This window comes from Plectrocnemia conspersa, unplaced genomic scaffold (assembly GCF_051122295.1).
Source record: "Plectrocnemia conspersa isolate PC_06_02 unplaced genomic scaffold, ASM5112229v1 ptg000001l, whole genome shotgun sequence".
Lineage (NCBI taxonomy): Eukaryota > Metazoa > Arthropoda > Insecta > Trichoptera > Polycentropodidae > Plectrocnemia > Plectrocnemia conspersa.
The window spans coordinates 23,196,026-23,202,554 of record NW_028277165.1 but is presented as its reverse complement, the minus strand read 5'-3'; the positions used below and the strand labels follow the sequence as shown (position 1 = coordinate 23,202,554).

The following is a 6,529-nucleotide window of genomic DNA, read 5'->3' as shown; positions in this document are numbered from 1 at the left end:
TTTACATTAACGTATATATTTTCTTTAAATAAATAAAAATTCTATTTTTAATTCAACTCAATATTCAGACAATATATTTTAAGAGCATTTAATTCCGAATCGTAAAGTTGATGTTGACGAATCAATTGTGCCTATTATAGGTCTATAACGTCGCCAGAATTAATTAGGCTGAATGATTTATTTTAATCCAGAGTAGTCAGTCCTTCAGTTCTACGAAAGATATTGGCAATACATTGTTCATGCTGAAGGTTATCATATATGAAGGGTAATCCAACTACAGTTTCTGAACATTTAAGAAAAAATAAAAATTTTCGGATTTTTTTTTATTAATTGCTTATTTGCTGTATTTATTTAATTATGAATAGAAATATTAATTAAATGGCCGTATTAATTAAATGGTGTCCATAAAATTCAATTTAATAGATGCGAAACGTCCATTTGCTGTTCAAACCCAAACCAAACCTAATGAAAGTTTTAAAGTTAATTATAGTTTTAGAACCTTACCGATATTATTATGGACTTATAATATAAGAGGGCCGATCAAAGTATATTTAATCCCACTGCGCAATCGCGACGGCGACGTCACGATTTTATTGCTTTTGACGTGGATTTTTGACTTCTGAGAAGTGATAATTGTTTTTGCGCTCTCCTATTGGGCAACATTCGGTTTAGATGTTTTTTTGAAAGTCGTACTTTAATTAATAAAAGTCATAAAATATACGCTGGATAACCGAGCGTTTCCACTGCGACGGCGACAGCACGATTTTATTGCTCTTAACAAAGACTGAACTTGGTCAAAAAATGCATATAATTTACTGAAAAATATCATAAAATTGAAATAACAAAAAAACGATCACTGCTGGCTAATCTTTGACCTTCTTGAAAAAGTTGAAACGACGTTTTGAACACGCGCGATTATTGACAGCTGTCTGATTTACAGTGCTGCCAACATATGAAACACGAATTCGATCACCCTGCCAATTATATTGCTTGCTGATATATATTTCACTAACACAAGCAATAAAAAAATACGCAAGGGATAAGTTGTAACATATAAATGAACGAACTTATAGTGTTTGCACCGATGGACGAAAAAATTGTCAGGATGTGGACTAGGCGCTGTTTATCAAATAGGTACTATTCCCATGTAGTATTCCCATATTATGTAAAATAAAGTGGTGGGAAAAAAACAAAGGAGATGTTTATTAACGTAATTTAAAATCATATCTTCATATGAAAAATTGTTTCGAGAAATATCATACAAAGGACAAATATAACCAAACATCAAGTATAAAAATATGTATGTAATTGTTATGTGCATACATAAATATATTTAGTGTTAATATATTAAAGTAATAAAAAAAATCCTGTAGTTTAAAAATGTGTTGAGAATCATTGGTGTTGTGTAAATTACAATAATGGACAATTAACCAAATAATATTTATAATGATAGAGTGAAACATTCTTCCTTTTGTCATTGAATTCTTGTGTGGTTTTTTTTCAGCTTGTGGTCCCAACAATATTAATACAATTAAAACTAGTTTTAAGTTATAAAAAACTACTAATGTAGAGTGGTCCGGAAAAAGTTATATTAAACCCAGACAAATAAAAATTAAATCACATTAAAAAAATATTTAATAGTTGTTCTTAATTTTATATAAATAAAAAACAATTACTTCATGGATTTTAGTTGCTTCAATGATGCAACTAATTAATATATATATTGTTTTCAATTCAAGACAATAAACGAAAATAAACATCGTATTTAATAACGAAATAAACATTATTTTTTTCTGGTTTTAACTAAAATAAACGAGTAAATGTGACATGTCTGATATTGATTTTAGGCGTCACATCAAGTTATATTTTTTTAAGAACTTACGTAGATGGTTCAATAAAGAATATAAGATTTTAATTTGTTACTTGTCATTCTATGTAATCAATCACTCCATCAAACAAACAAAAAGGACTTCGCTTCTCCAAATTCAGCAATAAACTGTCGTTTTTGGAAACGGAACTCTAGGCATTATTCAGGCGCCATCATCGTCTCTTCTTTGGCGTAGCGCCACCGATAAAAAATATGCCCGAAAAACAATTTCAATAATTTATTTTCCAGCGAGATGACCGTTGTCCACCGGCCCCGGCCATTTATGCATTATTCGCATTAAATTATTGCGCGAACAAAGCAAACGGGCCGAAATTAAAACGGTTGTGTCGCAAATGAGCGCCAGAAAACGGCGACCATAAAAATTGATAATCAAAACTCGATTTGCATAAAGTATAGTGAGTTATCGCGGTTTGGAAACCGTTGGCGGACAGCTTTTGAATGCTTAAAGTAAATAATTAAACGAATGCCCTAAACATGCGAGTTAACATTTAAAATACGATATTGTAAGTAAATTTAAGTTTCACCATAATATAAAGATATTTTTTAAATATCAGATCAACACCATCATCGATCGATGTTCAGAAAATATAAAAGAGAATACACATCCAACCCATATTTCAATAACAATCATTATGTTATTAATTTGTGACACAAATACGGCAGTTACAAATTCAAGTTTTGTTCTGCATATGCATTAACATGCATTCGATATGCTACAAAAGCTCCTCTCTGCAGATTAATTTAGATTCTCTATGGAGATGGGCTTCAGTTTTAGAAAGTGCCATACTGTTTTATTTTTTCGATCTCGTATGCCATCAGATTATTCCTACGATCTCATTAGGAACGTTTTTTCTATATAAACTTTCACTGAAGATATTGAAACACTTTTTAAAAGCAAGTGGAGATTCGTAAACGACGTCTACGAAAACTCTTTCAAGATTTTCGGCTTAATTATGATTTTACTTGCTATGACAGTAATGGATCCCAAAAAAACGTTTTTGGGTCGCAAAATGCAAAAAAAATATTTGCCAAAAAATATGAAGATTTATTGAAGAAGAGTACGCTCGGGATAAGGATTCCGGTTTGATATTGTGTGCGTGAACTGTGTGGCTCAAAACAATTTCGCTCAGAATATTTAATTTTTTTATTTTAAAAGAAAATATATGTTTATTTAACATACGTACATCTGAGCTAAGTTGGAAATTTCAACGGACAATTAAAAATATATTATATAATCAAAGAAACCAGACATTGATGTCATTAATTAAATATATGCAAATTTCAAAATCTTTCACTAGTCAAAAAAATAATGAAGTCTTTAGCTATTCTTCAAAAGCAAAAATATATAAAATGGGGAAAGAAATTATTCGCAGATTGTTTAATGGCTCGACGACTCTATTAAATCATTAGAATCCATTGAATAAATTAAAAAAATATCACTGGCGCAACGATAAGAATAATAACTTTTTTAAGCCTTACAGAGTATAGTGTAAAAAAACCAACAACGTACGGATTAATGGAAAAATAATTAAAATATTTTAATCCACGGGTATGAGAACGAATAACTTAGTGTATATTTGAAGCCTTGATATCAATTAACCCAGATATGCCCAAGAAATTTTGTTCTCTTAAAATTTAATTTATAAATAAAAAACAGTGGCACGAGTACAGTGACCTATCCATGGGACAGTGGGCATATCTGGGTTAAACCAATATCAACACAAAATTATTTTAAATAAATCACTAGAGAAGATCGAACTTCTGTGCCACACTGGACTTTAATGACGAATACCAGCGTTGTCGAATCAACGAATGTCCTTAAAAGAGAAAGCGAGACAATGAAGTACACGCTACATCGCTTCTCCCTCTCATATACATGTGCACGCACACAATAACAAACCGGCATCCTTATCCCAAGCGTACTCTAAAACAGTAAAATATTTTTTTTAAATAAAATTTATATTCATTTCTGTGACGGCAGCAGAAGGGAATATGAGACAAACCTAATGGCCGCCAGATGAAGTGCCTAGCGATGCGACGCATATCGCGTACTCTCTCAGTCTCTTAGCGACTGTCAGACAATCAACACGTAATGAAACTTGTGACGTGTCCAAAAGATATGAACGTATGTGTATAAAGATGTGAACGTATGCGTATACTTTCCATTAAAGTAATATAATTAAAGTTTTTTAGTATTTTATATAAAATAGTTATACCTACAAGCATAAATAAAAGCATTGTGCTATATAATTATTTGTTTTATTCAGACATTTACTCTGTCAAATCCAACACACAAACTAAGTCAACTCATCTTACAGGGGGAAATAAGCGGAAGAATAAGTACAAATAGACATTACTCCATAGTTTGTCTGCATTTCGATATTACACAATTTTTAAAAATATGATAATCTATCCTTACCGATGATACTATGGATTCCTAATATAATATAGCTGATTAAGGTATATTCAAACCAAATTTTGGTCAATAGGAGATCGCAAAAACAATTATCACTTCTCAGAAGGCAAAAATTCACGTCAAAAAGTAATAAAATCGTGTCGGCGCCGTTGCAGTGGGAACGCTCGGTAACGAGCGTTCCCACTGCGACGGCGACGTCACGATTTTATTGCTTTTGACGTGGATTTTTGACTTCTGAGAAGGGATAATTGATTTTTGCGGTCTCCTATTGGTCAAAATTCGGTTTAGATATGCTTTATTTGATTCTCACTCTTAACATTGTTATAAAAAGTCCTAATATAAATGCTTGATAAACAAGCGTTTTCACCGGATGACACGATTTTATTGCTTTGGACATGGACTGAAAATTCACTATATGGCAACACTGAGCAGTAAATGCTGATTATCAGGTAAATATTTTTAATAATTTTTAATGCCTAATAGCGGCTAATTTTTTGTAGAAGTACCTGTTTTTAATTATACAATAAATTATATTATGAAGTTAAAAAATATATAATTGCCATTTTTGTCATAAGGCCCGGAATCATTATTTTCCCATTTTCGGCCCTGACCATTGCCGTTGCATTTATTTTGTATAGTATGCAATTCGGCCCATAGTCGGCCCATATTTAGGCTTTCTAGGTTTGCTTAATTTACGATAAAGCCAATCGCTCTTAGTTTCCATTTTATCAATGTAAATTTTTTCGTATGTTTGTCTTAAAATTAAACAATTTAAATTCGTATTTATATGCCATAATAATTTTGTGTACATGTAGTTTATGCTAGGGTAAATATTGTCAAAGCAATGATTCTAGCTGAACGGCAATTAAACGGTCAAATTGCAGGGGTGGAAATCGTTCCACGCATTTCCAGTGTACTTGACACCAACTCCGCCCTAAACGATCACAATGGACGCGATGGAGCGGATGGAGATGTTATAGAAAATATATCTATATGACTTTTGAGTAAACACGAAGAAATGTTATCTCCCATAAAAAAATCACATTGTTTAAAAGCATAGAAAATCGAGTATGTGTGAAATATATGTTTCTAATCAATATTCAAAGAAATTCTGATAAAATTAATACTAATCATTGCCTGTATTGGCTTGTGTTTACACACTCCATGTAAGATTCATATAATACACACAGCCAAAAAAATCCTATCGACGAGGATGGGATTCGAACCCACGCGTGCAGAGCACATTGGATTAGCAGTCCAACGCCTTAACCACTCGGCCACCTCGTCTTGTGTCCGAACTCGGTCACCATTTCTGCCACAACGCATCAAAAATGTGTGTCGAATTGAAAGCAATTGATTAAACATCGAAGCTGCTTTATCGATTTATATATAATATGTATGTATGCATCTTCTTGTTTGGACACGTGTGAACCGCGTGTGCGCGCACTCGATAAATTATAGTGATTTCGCGTTTAATTGTGCGTATCCAACCCCCATTTGATGGATGTCGAGGGCGAGGGTGTTGGTACAGTCGCTTCAGTTGCACTTGACACCGCCGAAGGGCCGTGCACTTGACATGGCGAAGGGCCAAGAAGAATACGTCTTCATAATAAAGCGGCTTTGTTGCGGCCATAGTCATTCTTATGAAAATGTAAGCTTGAGTCGTAAATAATCTACTCGTATAATTCAATATAGTATCATATATTTAATAAAAATAAACATTATTAAGATCCTATTTTCGATTAACAAACTGATTTAAGTTCAACTGGTACTACCTATATAAGATTCCGTTATAAGCTTTGGTTCGATCATTAATAACTTGTAAGCATTTAGTTCAGGGACATATGCTACTAAATATATTGATTTCTTTCGTGTTTCTTATAGAAACAAATAATTATTGTCAAACTTTATTTTAATTAAATGAACTGAAGAAAAAGTAAGCTTTATTACTTATACTTTATTACTATTCTAAAAAACTATCGGTTCCTAATTCTTTAATTTATTTTTATCAATGATAAGAAAACAAAATAAAAGGAAATCGTCGCTTTGTGATTAGCTAACTAAATCGAAATATTAATTAATAATGATACTGAAGTTAACTCAAAATTTGGTAACCGCTATAGTATTAGTTTTAATATTAAGACTCCTCTCAAAAGACTAAAAGTAAACGTTGTCGTTTCATTAAATTAAACAGACACACTTTGACCAAATTAAAAAATATATAC

The 6,529-nt window shown here is 32.0% G+C and overlaps 1 non-coding gene across 1 annotated transcript; it reads right to left on the bottom strand.

Annotated features, from left to right (window-relative positions):
• Positions 1–5,509: 5,509 nt before the first annotated feature.
• Positions 5,510–5,591, bottom strand: TRNAS-GCU (transfer RNA serine (anticodon GCU)). Its single transcript has one exon. It is a non-coding gene; the product is annotated as a tRNA-Ser (tRNA).
• Between the last annotated feature and the right edge of the window lie 938 nt (positions 5,592–6,529).